The sequence below is a fragment of the Lepeophtheirus salmonis genome, chromosome 7, assembly GCF_016086655.4.
Source record: "Lepeophtheirus salmonis chromosome 7, UVic_Lsal_1.4, whole genome shotgun sequence".
In the NCBI taxonomy this organism is placed as follows: domain Eukaryota; kingdom Metazoa; phylum Arthropoda; class Copepoda; order Siphonostomatoida; family Caligidae; genus Lepeophtheirus; species Lepeophtheirus salmonis.
Window position 1 is genome coordinate 14310529 of NC_052137.2, and position 21874 is coordinate 14332402.

Here is a 21874-nt window from a genome sequence, read left to right on the forward strand (position 1 = left end):
CTTGACGCCATGGTAGAGGACTGTATCTGCAGAGGGCGCCAGGTCTTCAGGCGCTGCCTAGAAGTCATCTTTGCCACTATTGTGATTAATGAGTGAGAGTGCTTAAAGACATATACTTATTGTATTAATTTGGTTGAATTTCTACAGTTAATTAATAAATTCTATCTTTTTGAAGTTTAAAATTCAAAGTATTCGGTTTTAATGGATCACTTGGTATAGTGGATGATGATTTAGTTAAAGTATATGAATCCCATTACTGTTAATCCAATCAAAAAAAAATATATTAGCCACGAATTACAATTATTAAGCGTCAATTAATTAATAATTAATTGAGTCATTTCAATATGAGGCTGGAACCGTTATTAGAGCCGTTGTAACAAAAATCCTGACAATCACTCAATAAATCACGCTATTACATTGCTAAAACAAAAAGATACAGTGTATTTGGTTGACCACTGTCGATGATTGGATTTCTTGTGTGAGTATTTTTTTAATTTTTTTTGCAATCAACTCGTGCTTATTGTGTAGTTTCTTGTCCAATGAAAAACTCATCTGGAGAATTATCGAGTCAGAGATGACCATTAATAAAGAAACGCTTAATCATTGCCATTCGTACCAAATAGTTATATATTTAATCTTTTTTAAATTGGAGTAACATAAATGTGAACGATACTACAAAGTATTGCAGCATGAATCATCATAAAATATATTCATTATTTTTTTCCCCAAACGGGTCATTCATCTATGTGTAAGTTCGGCAAAGTGTCCTAGAACCGTAAAACTTGAGCTTACAAAAACCAATCGTTGAAAAACATGTATTTTCTTTATTGCATACATACACTATTGATACTTATTTTAAATGTTTTATATAGCTAAGGGTTTGATCAATTAAGGAGATGTACCTTCGTCGCAATTTCCATATATGTAAAGCTTTTTACATCTAATTCCCCGTTCCTAGCACAGCCCAACCTTAACATGCTTAAGCATTACATTCTCCTAAAGTAATTAAAACAAAAAACTAAAGAGGTGATTTTTTAGAATTTTGTGCCTTGAGGGATTCTAAATGAATTGACATAGTCCATTTAGTGATTAAGGAATTAATTGAAAAAGTAATAGGTGCACAATATAGTTGTAGTTTATTTTATCTCTGCCAAGTGATAAATATTCCGGTTTTACCACATTTTAAATTTAATTTTTATTGAAAAGTTGTGGATTTAAAAAAAAAAAAATTCAGAAAACTTAATCGTTTGTGAACTGTGGATTTTAAATTTTTGTTCTCACAAAGTCTATTTTTTTTTTTCAGATTAGCTATGGATTTTTGAAATGTGTTGCCAAAAAATGTAATTTTATTTGAATAATTGATTTGATTTTTTTTTTAATAAATTAAATATTTGAATATTTTTTTGAAAAAATTATAATTTTTGGATTTTTTTTGAAAAAAATGCATAAACCAACCCTAAAAAAATCAACATGGTAACCCTTACCATTTGAAGATTGTTTTGTAAGGAGAGGAAGTCAGTTGTTTTGTATATATCAGCTACAAGCAGCTGATGGGGAGATTGAAATAAATAACGACGTGGACAAGAATTAATCCAATCCTACTCTGAGTGCAACAAGGACTTACAACTATAACTCCGCAACAAACCCCCAGGGCGACTTTCTGTCTTTTATAATTACACACAAATTTTCTATGCGGTTTCATATATATATCAATGATAGCTTGTATGTGGTAAAAAAGGAAGTTCACACACCGGGAATAAAAGTTGTTATCATCTAAGCTATTGCAATGTATTCTGCCTCCTCTTTGATGGATCCAGACACCTCTAGATCTGGATGGAAATATGGAGGCGAGGTTATTAGTTATTACCCCTCAATGTCCGCAAAATATTTAGACTAGTTAAAGGGGATTGTGATATCTTACAAAGCTTCTAAAAAGAAATAGTCTTACTATGGAGACTGTTTGTACTTCTAATGGTGAATTGCTTCTTATCATTTTCTTACTTGCTCCTGTTTTGGTTTTAGTTATATGCATGCATGTATGTTCTAAATAATGTATATATGTATAATATTTAGATGGGTTTTTTCTTGGAAAAGGATAATTATAAAGTATAATGTTTATTTATGGTATCTTTTTACGTGATCCTTCTTCTTTCATTTATTTCTCATGTAATTTGTGCATATAAAATAAAAAACTCAATAAAATAATAATGATAGCTGCTTAGGAAATGAAAATCACTCTTGAGTTTGCAAACTCCAAAAATAACAGGGGAGCAAAAAAAAGCACCTGATATTCATCACTAATTAAATGTATATGTAACAAGACTCAGAATATCCTAGTATACAGGTCACTGTTTTTATTAAATTCTACTTTTATTTTATTTATATACCTTCCTCCACGGAAGCACCTGTAAGGCAACGACGATGAATACTTCATGCATGTGCTGTTCGATTCGGTACATTGGTTCTATGGTAGTAGTGAGGTACTAACGCGTTTAAAATGGTACTATAGGTACAAAGTTGGTTCTAGAACCGGTAATTAAAGGGCCACTATGTCATAAAAATATTACTTCACCCGATAACATAACCCCTCAAATTTCAGAGCATCTCCCTCTCTCCAAACAATGATCAAGTAATTAGATGTAAATTGCTCTTAACGAATTTCTTGTTTATTTTTTTTTTTTTTTTTTTTTTTTGTCAAAAAGTATCTAAAGGTACCGGAGCTAGTACAAAAATAGTTGTACTGTGGGAAGACTATTTGATACTTCATAAGGTATTACATACATTGCAAAAATCCATTTTTATTTGAGCACTTGAATAAATAGGTATTTATTAGTTTTAAGACTCGGTCTAGGACCGATTTTTTTTTTTTTTTTTTGGTTTAGTCTTAAGTGATTTTTTTCTAGGACAACCGTCATTGATGTGTTCATTATATTGAAAAAAGACCTTGCATAGATTATAAATATCTGAATAACTTTGAAAATCTATGAAGTACACGATATGTTATAGAACAAATACTGTATAGCGTATACATTTAACATTCAAAAATATTCAGAATCTATCCATCCATATACATATTACAGTATGAAATCCTTTAGACAGGTCTAGAATGATTTTTTTCTTTGGACCGATCTAGACCGGATTTTTTGTATGAAACTTGTCTAAGCCAAACTTTTTACAAGGACCAACTCAGTTCGGTCCAACATAATTCATAGCGGTGTCAGTCCGCTCTAGGATTTCCTAGAGTTCTTCTTTAGAATTCTAAGTGAATGAAAGACGGAAGACTTCTTTTCCGGAAAAAAGAACAAATACAGTCCATAATGAGGGTGAGTGCTATATTTTGGTTATGAAACTGATTCCACGAATCTCTCCAGATTACTTCATTCTTTCCTTCAGGACGAATATTCCAAAAGTTCCTGGCTAAGAGTTATTCTTTAGGACTCTAAACACAGTGTTACTTTGCTAACACATAGTAACCTAAGTATTTTGTTGCCAGCTGTAATTTACCTTCTCTGACATAATACGTCATGGCTGTTTCATTTTTTATTATCTTTGAAAAATAAATAAAAGTATTAGTTATGCCCTATTTCCAAAAGGACAGGAATAAAATTAATTGTTGATCCCTCGTCGTATGTATGGGCAATGTGGAAAATATCCGTTAGAACGTCCAATAGAGTAAAAGGATTGAGGTAATATGATTGGTAAAAAATGCATTACAAACAATTTGATCGCTAAGCATTTGATTAGGATATAATTTCATTGCAAGTAATTTGATTATCATGTGCACTTTGATTGAAATTTGAGAAACTCTTTTATGATAAGTAATTGTAACGAAAGGCCAAATTTTATCTTGCAAAATATACCTCGGGCAACAGGTTGTACAGGTGAACAGCTAGTCCCTAAGGGGTATCAAATCCTATCACCGTTGTTTTCACGAATACCAAGGACCCTTGCTAATATACTATAATACACTCGGCCCACGGGTTATGCAAGTGGACCTCTTTTCCATAAGATGGGTCATTGCCCACCGCCACTGGTTCCTTGAATATTAAGAATTCCCTCTAATATTTACAATATTCTTCAGCTCTCAAGCTGTACAAGTGAACTGCTGGTTCAAAACCACTACCGCCATATCACTGAGCATCAAGAACCCTCCTTATACCACACAACTCAAAGATTCGAATTATTTCGGCATTATACTTGGAGGACTTTGTCGAGGTATGTGAAACTATGGTGGTGGTTAATGACCCTCATGCGGCTTCTCTGCAACTGGAGGGGTCACGTTTTTTTAAGACAAAAATATATGGCAAATAGGTGAACAATTTAAATGAAGGTTGATCCTATTTAATAATTTTCGAACTACGCAGTTGTATATTTCATATAAATTTTATTCTTTTCTTCAAAGTAGACAAAAACATTAAACTTATTTAAAAATATTATTTAACATCAGATGTAAAAAATTTTAAAAATACTCATTTTCAACATAGATTTTTTTTTTTCCAAAATATTTTTACATAAATATTAAACATAACCAAAGTTAATAATCCTGTGCAAACAAAACGTGTGCAAGGAGAAGGAGGGGAAAGGCTTATAGTAGCATTGTTTAAAATACTGATGTGAGTATTATCATCTGCTTGTTTTATTATGATTTTTAAGGGGGTAACGAAAGTATTTATTAACAAATGTTTAATGAGGATATACTATGTATAATTGACTTAGACGTTTTTTATCTTTTAAAGTAGATTTGAAATGTCATACTCAATGAAAGCCTTGTTCATTTCAATCCGACAGAATTGATGCAGTCTGTCCCAATGTAACTTCTTTCTCATTTGGAAATTCAACAACAATGAGGAATAACTCCTTACGGAGCTCAAACTGGTTTCTTATATAGTGTTGTTACTAAGGCACCATTTCTTGTCCATAATCTATGATATCCATTCTCTTCTACTTGAATCACAACATCTAAGACTTTGCGGGGGATCTGTTTTTCCGCATTCCATAATTATAACTGGAACTTTGACGCACTGTCCTACCTCAACCTCTTTAAACCGCTATGAGGAGAGTTGCATCATCCTGTTTGCTTACTCTACTTGCTTGCAATTAGTTCCTCATTATTGTTCTGGGTCGTCCTGAGCATATTGGTAATGCGAGCACTTCTTCCCCCTCCCCCATGGCAAAGCTGTAAGGTTATGAAGCCGAAGAATGACACTTTTGTTATCCAGATACAGATTTTTGACAGAATAGACATTAGACATTTCTTGTCATCATCTGTTGGTCTCCCTATGCCCTCGCTTGGGCCTTTTCTGGTCTATATTTCAACAAATTTCCATGATAAGACATATGGGTAATGACCCACCATTTGGACCTGGGGTTCACTTGCACAATCATTGATGTATTATAGGATTTTTAAAGGGGTCCTTAATGCTCAAGGAAGCGGTGGGTAATGATGCACCTTAAGGACAAGCAGCCCAATTACATAAGCCGTGGGCTGGCATATATTACAGTATATTAGGAAAGGTTTTTTAGACTCAGGATAGCAGTGGCGATAGGTTATGATCTCCCTTAGGGGCCAAAAATCTATTAGCAGAACCTGCTGGGCGGTTTTGCAAAATAAAATGGGGTTTTTCGTGGCAATTTCTTATCATTAGACTTAAGTTTTGTGGAAACTATGTGTTCTAGTAGGACTATATCGGGGCCCTCACGAATAAAAGAGGGCAGAATTTATTATTTGAGAAGCCCATTTGCTTACATTCACGGCCAAATGATGAGCCTCGGAACCATGATTCAGAATTATTGAACTGGTGAAGTTCATAAATTTGAGTTAAGAGTTAAGGTTGAGTACTACAAAGAGTTCGTCTTTGCTGTATCAATTTTTTCAATCATAATTTAAAAAAACTAAACAAATATATAAACGCTGATTTCTTGAATATTTTTAAATACTATTGGAACGGAACACAAAAATCTGATTTTTAGGGTTCAACGTTCAATAAAAAAAATTATGTTCCGTTCACAAGCCTGCGAATATATTTATAATATACTTACATTAATGCACATACATCGTAATTTTACGATGTATATATAAGCAATAGAGTATAGAAAATATTATTATTAATTGAAATAAATACACATATCAAACAGTATTTGAATTGCATAGTTATACATTCTAAGCTGCCGGTAATTTTATATAAACCATTTTGCCTTAACATCATTTAGCCTTAATGTCCTTTTGTCTTAAGGACGTTTTGCTTTAATACATAAATAAATGAGGTTTATACGTCGTTATTCTTTATAATTCCTTGAAATTAATGTTCCTTTTAGATTTTCCTCATCAAAATATGTAATATTTAATACTATAGAATGCATTAAATATTTTAGTTCCGTTAAAATAATGATGGAATTATGTTTTTTCCTCATATTATGTATACTTCTTCGTCAAACCAATTGATCTGTCTCTTGAGGTGAAATTTTAAACTAAAAAGGGTATTTATTAGAAAATTTAATAAAATAAGCAAGTTACGTTACATGAATATATATTACAATAATATTCCCGAGAAAAAAATGAAATCGTTTACGTATATCAATTAACCATTTATTTTGACTATGAAGTATCTATACACTTGTTTTATGCACCTTACATATAAATTATTTTTTCATATTAGTAAATAATGTTACTTAAAAACTCATGAAGAGTTAAAAAAATATTCTTGTAATCTGCATTCAACGCAACCTTACCAGCTTATTTTATGAAAATTCCTTAATAAATATTGAAGTCTAAATTGCCCAAAATTAACCAAAATCAAACTTTTTTAGTCAATTTTTTTTTTTTAAATTGAAAAGTAAGGTCTATTCTACAATTTCAGCTAGGATATGAAGAAAAAAGAAAAAGAAAGAATAAAAAAGAAAAATGATATTCACTTCTAGGTAAGGTCCTTCATTTTACTTGATTTTTTAGTGCTTATACACTACATTTTTCTTATTCATTAAAATCACATGAAAGTTATGTCCAATGCGGGAGACTTGACACCCCTAATTTTGGGAACGACTGGTGCAGGGGATCATTCATAATTTATGTGGGCTTTTCACATACTTTTGACCCCCTTAGGAAGTAAATCTTAGTAAGCCACATCAAATGCATTGAGAGAGGTATTTAAAAGGTCATCCAGTTTTCATTCATCCATGTGTGATATTTGCATATTCAAAATATTCTCATCTATTTTTGAATATTATTATACATCTTTGAAATCCTGTAATGTTATCAAGCAATCGTTTTTTACTTTGATTTCCGTCTATATGGTTCTTTCGTCAAAAAATAAGCCTCTAAACCGGTGGAACACAATGAAAATGTGATTTTTTTAGGGGGTGTAAAGACCAATTCGGGATCGGTTGAAGGTTTTAAAAGTCATTTTCGTACATTACGACTTATAAAAACAATAATAAACGTAATTTCAGACGAAGGATATTTCATAACCTGAATTTTGTAATACAAGTCCATTATTATTGCACTTCTTATATGTTAATATAAAAATGAAATAAAAAATAATTTATCTGCAATCCCTAGAGGTAAGGGTTCCTAGACTTAAACCTAGGTTAGCCTTCGATCCTCACCACTTTTTATTGGTTAACCATTAGACATAATAGAATTTTAAAAAATAGCAATACAGGTGTTTTATTTTTTAATAATGTATTATGCAAAGGTATTGGCTTTATTTGCCGATTCTGATACTTTAAAAAACCTGATTCATGCCAATTCCGATACATCTGTACACCTCTAAGTCGAGACACATATTAGTAATGACATGTTATTTGTAGAAAGGGCCTATAAACATAACCATGATCGAAAACTTTCTCACTGATGAACGACTCTATATAATTTTAAATACTGGAATTGCAATCTATATTCAAAAAGAAAACGTAGATAGTTCCCATTAAAATTCGATATAAGGCTCGGGAACTGCTTACAAAAGATCCTTCAGGTTCAATAAATCTCAAAGCTAGGACATGTCTATATCTTTTATATTCATACACTAACTATGAAGGTGATAGTTAACATTAATATATAGAACTATATTTTCTACAATCATTGCGAATTTTCAAAAAAATTGCTGGAGGTGTACGAGTTTTAGAACTCTCTCTTATTACATTATAGAATTAATACTTTGGTGAAAGACTGAAAAGCATTTCTAATTTGTAGTAAAAGATGTAGTCATAGTATTAGTTAACGTGACCACCCTATGGATTAAAAAAATGGAATGTCAATCAGAAAATTTGGATTATTAATGTATTGACTGAAAAATAATATATACTTTTTAAATTGGGGTATTATAAAACTATAAATAACTTTTTTTTATATAAAAAAGGCTTTTTAAATATTATTTTCTAAAAAATAACGTGAATTAATAAATCACCTTATTTTCTATTAAAAAAGGCCATTTAAATCTTACTTTCCAAAAAAATAAAGGGAAAAACAAAACACTTTATTTTCTTTAAAAACCACATTTTACAAATATTAAAAAAATGTATTAAGAAAGGCCGAAAATATTAATTTTTCGTAAATTTATTTCATATTAGAGTCGGAATATTTGAAAAAAGAAAGTTGAACGGAAGTTATGTTTTTGCCTCCATCAGTTTGTTTGTTAGTCAAGTGGATTACGGGAAAAATTACAAATCGATTATGATTAAAACATAGTACAAAGACTTTATATGGCCACAATAAGAACCCCTTTAATTTTTAGAGATCAAGGTAACACAAAATGTAAAAAATTCATATTCGACCATAACATTGAAATCACTGGTGATAAATAACTCAATTTGATTTTAGACATACGTTTTGCACTCTTATCGTGTGTCAATTCCAGTAAACAATCTTTTTAAAGAGAAATGTATAGTGACCATTAATCATTAACCGAATTAAAAGGAATATTTATTTCAAAAATGATTAGGCATGCATACATAGGAGTAAATTTATTCATAAAAAAGTAAAGATATATATTAGAAATCATTTGCATTTAGTTGTAATAAGATATATATGATCTAGAGACATATTTGTTATTTAATTGGTGTATTCAATCCTGAAAAATTATATAAATATATACAAATAGATTAATTTTGTGCTTACATGAACAAATAGAAAAAATTGAATAATTTATAGACTAATTGCTATTATTTTTGATAATTACAGAATCAATGTAGATTTTGCCCAATATTGTGTTTGAAACATCCTAATTTAGCATTTTCCTTACACATCGGACATATGCAATGTCTTAACATTGGAGTAGGCTTAATAAGGGGAGGGTAATTGTCTCCTCTCAAGCTTTTCCCATCTGCTTGTCTCATAAATGGAGACCAGGTCAATATGAAAGAGAAATTGTAAACAAGGCAGATAAGTTTCATGAGTCGCAAAGGCCTGAAGAGCAGAAGCACTACTGACCAGTTAAATACAGAGAAGCACCCTTTCTTTTATATAATTATTCCTCCATAGACTGCATCCAAGAGATCAACCCCTCCTAAATCCTTGTTAATTTTATAAATGATATCAGGTTTGCATTCTTTTTTTGCCATAGAAAATGGAATATCTTCGAAACTGTCTCTAAAATTTCGTTAATAGTAAAATATTTCCTAGAAAAACAATATATTCTTATAAATCACTATGCTTGCCCTACCGGAAGATGTAACTTTTTTAACCACCTAATTTCAAAATGAAATAAAAAATGTAAAAAAATGAATGGAAATTATTAAAAATTGATCTAGAGCAACATCAAGGACCCTAAAAACATTTATCAGTGAAATTTAATAGGTGTACTTTACAAGATATTTGTCTTTTCCAAGAAGCCATAATTTTGAATTGAATAACAATCTCGATTCGAGTTAGACTCTTGAGTAATGCGGACCCCAGTAAATAATTTATACTTTTTTATTTACATAACATTAATTAAAGTACACGGGACAACAGATAAACAGAAATTAATTAATAAATTTTTCATGTAGTCTGAAAAATTCATAGTTATTTGTAATGGTATATTAATTAACATGTCACTTGTAATGTGATAAATAAGAAAGATACTATTATAACTTGTTAAAATTTATAACAGACACTCTTTAAAGAATATAGAATATAATAATACTTTATATTTTTTCAAATTAAGAGTAATAATTAATTCTAACGTTGATTTAAGTCATGGAACTCTAGATACCTGGAATAAATACGACATTTTTCCTTTTCCCAAATAAGTCATTTTTTTAAATTTGCAGTTAAACATTTTTTAAATACTAAACTACAAATGTTAGGAAAGATTGAACTCCATCACATTTTATTGCTATAAATTTTAATCTTAACCATTATTTTTGACGAAAACTTTCAATAAATGACTCATTCATCACCCCAGTTATCCTTGAATGTATTTATTTCCTAGGAACTACACAATAAAAATGTATTTAAATATAAATTCTGCACTAAGAACTGCAAGTATACAAAGTATATACAGGGTTGATGTTATCTAGTGGTACACATCATATTATTTTCAGTCCGGAATGACATTGGTGCAGAATTCTTTAGGAGGAAAACAAGATATATTATCTCTGAACATTGTAAACTGAGACGGTTGGAAAGAGCAAAGAAGATTTTACATTTTTTCATAGCAAACAATTCACTGTTGATGCCACTGTGAATAATCAGAACAGCCGCTACATCAGAACCGACCATCTAGATAATCTCTCAGCTTCAGTGAGACATGTCTTAAGAACAAAAAATCCAGTGGACAGTAGAGGCTAAGTCTGCCTCCCATTTCTGCAGAAAGGAAGGAGCTGCTCAATGCAAATGCATACATACTTCTGAATAAGAAAGTATTACCTTGGCCCAGAGAAAAGTTGGGGTACAACTTTGTTTTCACTCAAAACGGAGCTTCGTCTCATCACGCCGCAAAGACCCAGGCTACTCCTCGGAGAAGTGTCCAGTTCCTAGAGGCTTACATCAAGAAGGAGTGGACCAAGCTTAAGTATGACTAAATAGTAAAGGTCTGCAAGGGATTTAGAGACAGTTATTAGAGATGAGGGTTCATATACATATAGAATACAAGTTGTCCCAAGCATTATTTGCAGAGGATTTTGTTGAATAAATGTCCTCACGAAACGTCTTGTTTAAATTTTACTCTTGAAAAATTGAAGAATTAAATGTGCACCACTAGTTAAAATCAACCCTGTATGACTATAAGAAGAAGGACCTATGACTCAAGTGGGTAAAAAGGGAAAACAAAATCCCCTCGATAGACTTCTATCGCTTAGACCTTAGACTTCTTCTCGATAGAAGTCCATGTTTAAGTGTATAGAGAATTGTCGTGTTCATATGATAACTATAGCCGTTAATGGGTTAAGATCTAAATTAATGAGTAAATTTGTTAATATAGACAATTTTATAAAGTTAAAATTTGATTATGGGATGAGACAACACTATGTTATTTGATAATAAAAATACATCTAGTGAAAATTCAACTATGATTATGTTATATTTTTATGATGTAACAAAACTAAATCTTATCAGTCATAGTAGTGAAAAATTAATGAAAAACATTCCCATCACAAATATATGCAACATCATATTCTGCCTATCAATATTATTATCAGGGAATAAAAACTTTGATAGCTTTAAAAGTACAATTTTAGATGATATTATAAATATGTACATTGCACATCAATTGTTTTATTGGTCCAAACGCAAGGAATTCTCAAAAAAGATGTTTTTGGTTAGGGCGCATGAGATTTTCGTAAAAAGTAAAGGATCATGTTTTTGATGCATGAACATTTTGAAGATATTTGAAAAATAAAAAGATTACCCATTATATTCGTATTTGAAGGAAAAAATTTCTGTATTATCAAATAATAAAGTAGTTTCTCTTAAGTGATTTTTTCTATACCTATTTGAACCAATATTTCGGTTTAGACTGCGATCTCAGACTGTAGACCAAAATTTAATCGTTTTAAAATCGTGGACCATTTTTTTCTTTTTTTGACAATGGATCAATTTTCTCCCTTACCCGATTTTATGAGTTAAAAAATATTCTTATGACATTATTGTAGGTCGATGTGCAATATTTTAAAAACAACCAACGTCTTCAACAATTTGTCTATAGAATCGGACAAGACCAAATTTTAAATGAGACCAACGATCCAGAACAATTTTTACGCGTTTTTATTTGGGCAAAATATTTATTTGAGACCGGTCCAGACTAATATTTTTTAAAGATCGAATTACTTCAGCTCCACTAAAAATCATAATGGGCTCAGACTGCTATAGAATTTTCTGATTGAAACCCAAAACTAATCTTAACTATTGGGGGTCTGTTCTTATGTAGGACTGAAGACCATGTTCAAGTCTGTTCCCATCCAGTCTAGTCCAATCCTACTTGTCGGTCCTTAAAGAATGAAAAATCGATCCCTTGGCACGTCATTGAGCTCTTTCTTTTTATTTTATTTTTTCTTTGTTCATTATTCTACTATATAATTAATGTAGTAATTAGTGTATAGCTAATTAAAAATAATATATGTTAGTATATAATTGTGATGTAATTAAAATATGGATAAGTTTTATGGATGTGCAATGCTCTTAATACACATCTCATATATCTTATTAGCCCAATCAACATTTCTAAGACATAGGACTGAACTTGACCGAATTAATTAGGACTGATACAACACTAGTCTTAACCCTGCTCTTTAGTGACGAAGGTGGAAATAATAAATTTATCAAAATGATTTTTTTCCTTAGGTATTCTTTGTACAGTCAAATAAAATATTATTTAGGGAATTTTTTTCGCCAAATATTTACAATATTGATTTTCAGATGGATCACATTAGTGATCTGCTTTACAATCGATAGAGACAAAGAGATCCCTTGTCCAAGATATGAAAACTCTTTTGAGGTCGTTTGCTAGTGAGGTCCTTCTCTCCCTCTGCTGGGTAAGAGGTGAAAACAATGTCACTCGAAATGAGATGGCTGATATGCTAGCCAGAGCTGGAGCTCTGGATCGACCTTGTACCCGAATTTTTGTTATCCTTCGGTCATCTTTTAAGGAGAAGATCTCTGCCCATTAAATAGACAAATAGCAGACACTTTTGTTCGGTCGAATCTTGACTTTTGCCATCAAGGCCGTTCAATGCTCCCAAGAGTTGGACTTGGGAGGTGGCAGCATCTCTTGGATTTTTCGAAAGGAAACTCGTACTCTTTGGTTCAGTTTACAACTGGGGATTGTCTCCTACCCTGACAATATCACCTTATATACCATAGAGTAAGCCCATTATGTCGTGGGTGTGGCTTGAGAGATGAAAAACCCCTTTATCTAGTTTATGGATGTCCTAAATTTATAATAGAATGGACACGGCTTTTGGACAATTTTTAACCTTTTTATGGGCATTCCGTCTTCAGTTTCTTAATGTATTCTGATGTCGGGCGCCGGCTGAACAATTCCCCATCCCTAATACATACGTAATAAAGTAAGTGACCTAACTTCCAAACTATTGCTAAGACACTACACGTTAAAGTTTTTTTTAAATGTACCCGTACTGATTGTATGTTTTCCTATGATGTATATTAGGATGATTCAGTCCTCCCTTCGATGTACTGAAGTTGTCATCTCCCCTTTGCAGAGAAACACTCCCAAAATATAATGTTTCCAATTACATGCTTGCCGGTGGGGATTTTTTTTTCCCCCTCCAAACCCCTTTGTTTTGTTTATTTAATCAAATGTCCCTCAGTGTTAAAATGAATCTACCATTACAATTATAAACTGTTTTTTTCTTTGTCAATGGGCAAACTTTCAAAATCGGCAAGCCATCAAATACTTATTTTCTCCTTCGTAGGTTGTTTTCCAATTATTATCATAATTTATAATTGGAGAGGGTGCTTTGCAATTTGAAGAAAGTCGTGTTGCCCTGTTCAGTCCACTCAATCTTGGAACTTTTAACTTTAGGGATTAACTTATATAGAGGAGATAACAACTCCCGCAGACTAGGAAGAAATCTACGATAATAATTAACTGGTGCAGGTGCTTGCCCTTACCAGGTCGATGGAACATCTCGATTTGCTTAAGCTTTTCTTCAATGGGACGGATAGCCTGTTGACTAATTTGGTGCCCAAGGAACTCGATCTCCGGTCTGCAAAACTTGTTTTTTTTCCATATTGTACGCCAGGTCTTTATCTTTTAAAATTGTAAGTACTCTTTCGATGTGGCATGATGTTCATTTCGGAATGAGAAGCTGTCATTATGTCGTCGATATAGTCCAAAACATAGTCTAAACGTCCAAGCAAGGAATCCATCAATCTTTGGAAAGTATTGCAGGTGTTACGAAGTCCAAAATGCATTCTTGTAAATCTATAAAGCCCTGCGCACATAATTATTGTAGTTTTCTTGCAGTCTTCGCTTGACATTGGTACCTGATACTAAGCACGCTTTAGATCCAATTTAGTAAAGAATTTACAACCTCCGATATTCCTTATAAAATCATGAATATGAGGCATCGGGTAACGGTCTGGAAAGTTCAGGGATTTCAACTCCCGGTAGTCACCGACCATTCGCCATCCTACTTTGGTACCAAGTGAATTGGGGAAGACCAATTGGTTTTGATCTGCGTATAATTCCAGCCGACAATACTTTAGAAATTTATTTCCTTATTATAGTCTCTTTTTCAGAAGTTAGATGGTGAGTACGTGAAAATTTCGTGCTGAACTGCATGACGTGGCTTCAGACATAGTTCTTCCTCAGACTGAGGAGTGGGATATCGAGCTATCATTTTCCTGGCAATGTCGCACCTTTCTTCTCTCACCGAAGAAGTAAGTTTGTTCTATTGCAATGAACCTAGTTCCATGTTTACAAACAGTTTAAAATGGCTCCAGAAATCGGCACCAACAACACCATAATCAATATCCGCAACGGACAAACTCCCACCGGACCTTGCCCACAGGGTCGAATTCGACACATAATTTCGTAGAACCATGAGTTCTCACAGGAGTTCCATTTGCGGCAACGAGCTTGGTGGATGCTGGATTACGTCTCCCCGAGAAGAGGCTCCTCGGAACGATCGAGGAACTTAATTCCATTACTATAAATGAATAAAAGAACATTTCTAAAAGGTGAGTACATGCAAGGTGAATTTATGTTTAACGTCGGAATGAGGACCCAACGATTGCTTAGTTTTTTTTGGAGTGATGAGCTTTGGACAGATTTCAGGAGTTTCGAAATTTGTGGCCTTCCCCCCCCCCTTCCTGTGGTAGAAGCATTCCTTTTTCTTCTTAATTGGGTCATGGGGCCTTAAGTTCATGATAGCATGAATCATGATTGGGCGGCTCCAATGAAACGTGTTTTGGAAACCATTTGTTGAAGATAGCTTCAATCATATCAAAGATTTAAAAATTGATCCTTCGACTTTACTACACAAGTTAAGGGAAAAGACAGGCTTCATTTGTTTTTGTGTGGCTATAAAGTCAATTTATAATATATTTGATACATCAGCATGTCAAGTCCAATGACCAAAAGTATCTTCTAATGTATAAGATGTCACTAGATTACCTAGAACTCACTTTTTTGTTTGTTCTTTACGTTTTAGATTTGGACTAAACAATAACACAATTTGAGCACGTCAATTTATGGTAGTTAAATAATTGTTTAATGAATTGTTATAAATGTTTCTTTAAAATCATATTCTTTTTTCCAATTACAGGCAAGTTATAAAAGGCTCAAACATATCAGCAATGTTTCTTATTCACCAAGAAGTAAAAAGAAATTAGACTCTCAATGAATATGCACCCTTTTTTATCGATACTTTTGTCTGCAATATATATTATATTTTGCTACTATCTGTATAAATAGATTTTGTGAATTATTGAGTCCTAAGTGATAATGTAATAAAAAATTATAAGTGACCTCTTAACTTCTGTAGACTTGTAATTTTGAAACTTAGATAGTCTTAATCATCTTGAAAAAAAACTTAATTGCTTATCACTATATTGGAATATTACCTCCATGAATATTTAGAATCTCCAAACTAATAAAGATTATTAATAAGTGTTTCCCATAACAGTTATTATATTTAATTATTATTGATTTTAAAAATTATTATTCATGGCATTAATACAGATAATATAATATAATCATCATTAATACAGACGTTCAAAATTAAACCTAACTATTTATACTTTATCCTGCTTTTCTTTGATTTATAGCTATATTACTATGAAAATGTATTATTATTTTAAGATCTGAATAAAACTATTTTTTTAGATTAAATCCTATGTTTAACGAAACAAAATGGAAGTTCAAAATTTAGAAGATAATTTAATAATTTTTCTTGAACTTGCACCATGAGAATTCTACCTCTTTTTACAAGAATTAATGCTACTATTAGCTTCATTTATGAGATTTTTGCTAGATATATTAAAATATTTAAATCTAACATGAGCAAAATATTTAGGAAAACGATGTTGTTGTCTTTTTACACTTCACCCCAATAGGACGATAGGAATCTCCCATTTCAAATAAATTGGCAAATACCATTGTAAAGCATCGTCTTGGATTTGTCGACGTCAATAAAATTTATCGAGTTTGTTCGCTGAGAATATCATATTGTAAAGCTGACTAGCATGTAATGTATTTAAATATAATAATAAATCTGAAGCCCTATTAACACTATCTTGATAAGTTTCGATGAGATCTCGATCTTCGCCAGAAAATTCACACACCAGAAATCAAAAAGGTTTACAATCTTTAATTTTGAAAAACTTAATGATGGAAGAAGCTTTCTTTTACTTCTTGGTGAATAAGGAGCCTTTTATAACTTGCCTGTAATTAAAAAGAATATGATTTTAAAGAAACATTTATAACAATTCATTAAACAATTATTAACTACCATAAATTGACGTGCTGTTGTGTTATTGTTTAGTCCAAATCTAAAACGTAAAGAACAAACAAAAAAGAGTTCTAGGTAATCTAGTGACATCTTATACATTAGAAGATACTTTTGGTCATTGGACTTGACATGCTGATGTATCAAATATATTATAAATTGACTTTATAGCCACACAAAAACAAATGAAGCCTGTCTTTTCCCTTAACTTGTGTAGTAAAGTCGAAGGATCAATTTTTAAATCTTTGATATGATTGAAGCTATCTTCAACAAATGGTTTCCAAAACATTTCATTGGAGCCTTAAAGCCTCTTCCAAAACAAATTCTACTATTGCAACTATCGAAAAAACGATTCATAATTCTTATAAAATTAACCGTGTTTTCTAATCCTTTAAATTGAAGGCAATTTAAATCTTTGATGAGAAACTCGATTGCATTCGCTACTGACTAGCTAAGAGTTTGTGTAGCATAAGAAGCTTTCATCTTCATCCTGCAAAAGTTAACATGCCTCTTGGTTAATTTGTTTCCATATTTAAGGCCTTCTTCACCTTGTAATTTTTGTAATTCGTCAATGAATCTCCATTCAATTTTATCACCGTTATTATCATAAATAATTTTACATGAAGCCAAACTATTCCTGAATAATTTTACCATGTGAGAACAATCAAGAATTACATATATTATGCTATCCGGAGCTGCTGAATTAAAAACCATGGTCGTAAATAATCCAATTCTAAATTTGCTCCGAATTTTTAATCATGGATAAATTAGGTGATGGGCTGATAATTTGAACCTATCATTGATACTAGATACCATGAAAACTAGGGCATTTTGAGCAATAGAGTCTGTAGATTGATCTCTGCCAAAGTCCACATAACCATGATACCGTGTACTGTCAAACTCAAGATCTTTTTATAGCCATTTCATCTTACATAAGTGTGCAGATTATTTTTTTCTTTTTGAGATTTAGCTTTAAGAAATTCATCAGTGAAACCAGGAGTGCCATCAATAGTTGAATACCAGCTGCGTAAGGTCGATTGTGATAGTAAGCAAAATGAAATGTTTTTCTTAAACTTGCATGTTTTTCGCACTATAAAATGGAAGAGTTGTTGCAAATTTACGTAATTCAAGTGAGTAAGCTTCTCTACTACGATGGTTGTACATTTGATTAATTTCACTGCAACGGAAAAGTAGATTTGAAATCACTGTTTCATTAAATTATTGCAGAATTTCTTCAGTTCCTTGCTATTTTTTTAAGTCATCATTCACTTCCTAAGATATAAAAACAGGGTTTGTTTAAGCTTCAATAACTAATATTTTCAGAGCTAAGCAGTATAGCAATTCTTTAATTTTATAATCATGCCTTGATATCAAAAGAGCAAGAGGTTCTGTATTCATACCTCTGTTTATGGAATCGTTTGGTAAGAAGTCTCCTTGCTCAGAATATTTAATAACTTATTTAAAACTAATATATGTTAAGTATGATAATATATATATTTACCTTCAGGGATTCAACCTCTTTGTTATGTTCAAAAGTATTGTTTTTTTCGATTTTTAATTTGTTCTCTAAGTGCTCCACTCTTTTTGCCATTAGCAGGAATTTTATTTTGAGTGCCCGGTTATCCACTAAAAAATAACAATGATCAAGGAGGACGTTTCGTTGAGGGTTTTTTAAGTAATTCTTGTTGCCTTATTTTTTCATCTTGCCTCTTACATTTTATTTCGGCCATTTTTTCTCCCATTCGTCAGACCTAGCAATTGATTATACAAATAAAAGTTATTATCTATTGTAGATTATAAATTATAATCTCAATATTTCAATGTTATTAAGAGCATTATTGTAAATTGATATTAAATTTTATGTTTAAATTCAAATTAGCATATTAAAAGAATTACCTTTGTATTGTTGAAAAAGGCCGCAACCCCTTTTAGAGAATTTCTTAAAAAATTTGGTATCTCTAGGAAAATTGTAGGAATGGGGTTGCTTTTCAGACGGAGTATTTTTGAACAGGGAGTTCTAGATAACTCTTTTCATAGTGACGTCAGCATACTAGTGTATTTGCCAAGGATATAATTCCCTGTATTTTGAATCCACTCACTTAATCAAATGACAAGATGTATATTTAACCAGGTAATAAATATTGGATTTACCCTTTAAGGAGCTCATCCTCTTGGGAACTTATGTAAGCTTAATTTTTCGGACCTTTTTATCCCCTATTCTAGATTTGCATTTGTACGCTGAGCAACCCGGCATTTTCCTTAATTTGATTCAACGCGATACAGTACTTAGTCATCGTTATTAACTAATTACATTATTATTCAATGAAGAATATAATCATAATAATTCAGATTATTTGAATAAAGCTTACAACATAATCTTGTACATACCCACAAATGGAAGAGTTGCTTAAAATACCATTTCGCCTGCTACTTATACCCTAACAACTGATAAATGAGTTCTAATACTAACTGGAAGTGCACAAACTTCAATCACGCAACCTGTTGTGGTGAAAAACATCATTTTTTATGAAAAATTCCATTTGGTCAACTCACATGAACTTTGTACAATTCTAAAGCTATAATACTTGTCGTAGTTGTAACTTTATCTCAACACCACGTGGGATTTTAAGCAACTCTTCCATTTTCTGATAATATTTGAAATCCTAAAACATTGTTTTTGAGCAAAATATGATTGATTAAAATATATACTTAAAATACCACGTGATGCTGAGAGAAAATTGCAACTACGAATAATAATATAGCTTTATAATTGTACAAAGTCTATATGAGTTACCAAGTCGAATTTATAATCAAAATTGATGTTTTTTATTATACTAGGTTGCGTGATTGGAGCTTCTGCTCACCCAGATTGTATTAGAAATCATTATCTGAGTCTTTCTTCCTTAAGTAAACATACTTATTGTACCACGCAACCTTACCTCCAAAAAGAAGAAGAAGAAAAAGTCCCTTGTAGTTAGCTAAATACCTCAAAAAATACCTAATAACCTTTATTTCTTAAGTAATCTCACTCCTGACTATCATTTACACTACACTTCTCCCCAATTTTTCCAATGAATTGCATATATATATATTTGATAATATTTAAACCTTATTTAGGCTAGTATTTTATTCGATACTGTATTATATTATTGTTAGGCAATAGTTCTCACGGAATTCGTGACACATGGAAGACTAGTTTTTAAATTTTCCTTACTGGTTAGTTACTTACTTTGTTCCATCATTTAGTATATTATATTTTTTTATACGTAACAACGAAATTTGTTATTGTTCCTCATTTGTATTATTTGGATTGAATCCTTGATTTTTGACTCTATATCACGGAATATTCTAATAATTGTCAAGCCAATATTGTCGAGACTGGAATTAAAGAAAGCTTGTAATAAAATTGATGTCATTTGATTAAACTGACTATATAATATATTGATTATGTACTTAATTAATTTGAAATTATGTTCCAGATCTTTTTTATAATGCCGGCCTATTGTTGTGTACCAAATTGTCGCAGTGGATATAAAAATGCACAAAGGACCCTACTGTGTCTTTATATTCGTTCCCTTATGATAAATGCTGTTATAGTTACTTCTGACCTCGATAATCATTGCCTCTGTACTGTAGAATACATAAATTCCTCCATATCTACGGAACCATCGTATGCTTCTACATGTATGAACTATGGAGTAGCATAAAACGACTGAAAACTTTAAGATCCAGTGAGGAACAGAGAGAGTTAGTTACCATCAACTACTCCTTCATTGAAGGTTGCTAAGTCAAGTCAACTCTTCTTCGTCTCCTATTTGAGGAGTGGGAAACAAAGTCTGAATCCAGCTCTTAATCAGGATAGGTGGGTGATAACTAAAAAAAATTTCAAACTCATGGGGACAAGGGTTCCCAATTTCATTTATTTATAGTGGGTCGGGTTAAAACATAGAAAAAAAAGCTTTTTACAATCACATCCCAAAATTTTAATGGGACCCAACTGAATTCACTTTAAGGCTCATCCCTGATTATTGATTTCTTTAATACTTGTGAGTATCTTTTGTGATTGGAAAAAAAGTGGAAGAAGATTTTTTTACTGCCGTAATTAAAGAGTATTAAAGAATGAATACTGAGAAATTTATGTATATATTTTTATACTTTCAGAAGAAATTTGAAGCAAGTCCTATCCATAATATATTCTCAATTCTTATTTTTTTTTTATTATCACTAATAGTGGTGCGGTTGTGGGTGTAAAACTCCAAAAAATCCTGGAAAAACAAGATCCCAACTCATTTTTTCACAAAAAAAGGATCTTGATCAGGGGGAAAAAATGTTATGTAACACCTTTAAAAAAATCTTGGGTCTACGATTTAAATTTGGATCTACCTTGAGAAGTAACACAAAAAATATTTTATTCTATGATTAAATATTATAAATATATTTTTCCTTACAAAAGTAACTAATTCTAACAAGTAAAAACAATTAACAAATAACATTTACAAGATGTACATCTCTCACAATTCCTCATAAAATTTTACCATCATTTTTCAAATATATAGTTTAAGTTACACTACTTTTAATTTTATGATTTTTTGTCCAATATTGAGTTTTGGGTGATTTATTAAAGGAGAAATATTTGTTCAAGTCAATAAAAATATGTTATTAGAAAAAATACCGATTTTCTCAAAATTTACAATTCAACTACTCTCATATCGGAAATTTAATACATTGATTATATTAAAACTGATAATAAAAGTTTTAAAATCGATTTGAAATCTCTTTTGCTGTTTTTCTAAATGAATTTTTTTAATAATTATAATTAAAATTTGTGAATAGAATGTACTTATAACCATACAAGAATAGATTTCTAAGAAACAATAATAAAATATATTTATCAGTGACTTTCTAACAATAAATATTGATTAAAACACATAATAAAGGGGATTGTCCATTTTGATTGATTGTCATAATAGTTTGAAAGAGATTGTTTGAC

At 31.4% G+C, this 21874-nt stretch overlaps 2 long non-coding RNA genes across 4 annotated transcripts; one reads left to right on the plus strand and one right to left on the minus strand.

Moving 5' to 3' along the window:
• Nucleotides 1-16065: 16065 nt before the first annotated feature.
• LOC121121949 (uncharacterized) lies at nt 16066-19340 on the minus strand. Of its 2 annotated transcripts, XR_005865630.2 has the most exons (4): nt 19036-19326; nt 18781-18982; nt 18386-18635; nt 16066-16820 (listed from the first exon to the last, which is right to left on the minus strand). It is a non-coding gene; the product is annotated as an uncharacterized lncRNA (long non-coding RNA). The 2 variants fall into 2 exon arrangements; XR_005865629.2 differs by having other exon boundaries at nt 18781-19340.
• Nucleotides 19341-20106: 766 nt separating this feature from the next.
• LOC121122225 (uncharacterized) lies at nt 20107-21660 on the plus strand. Of its 2 annotated transcripts, XR_011781117.1 has the most exons (3): nt 20107-20281; nt 20364-20982; nt 21046-21660. It is a non-coding gene; the product is annotated as an uncharacterized lncRNA (long non-coding RNA). The 2 variants fall into 2 exon arrangements; XR_005865752.1 differs by having other exon boundaries at nt 20364-21660.
• The last annotated feature ends 214 nt before the right edge of the window (nt 21661-21874 follow it).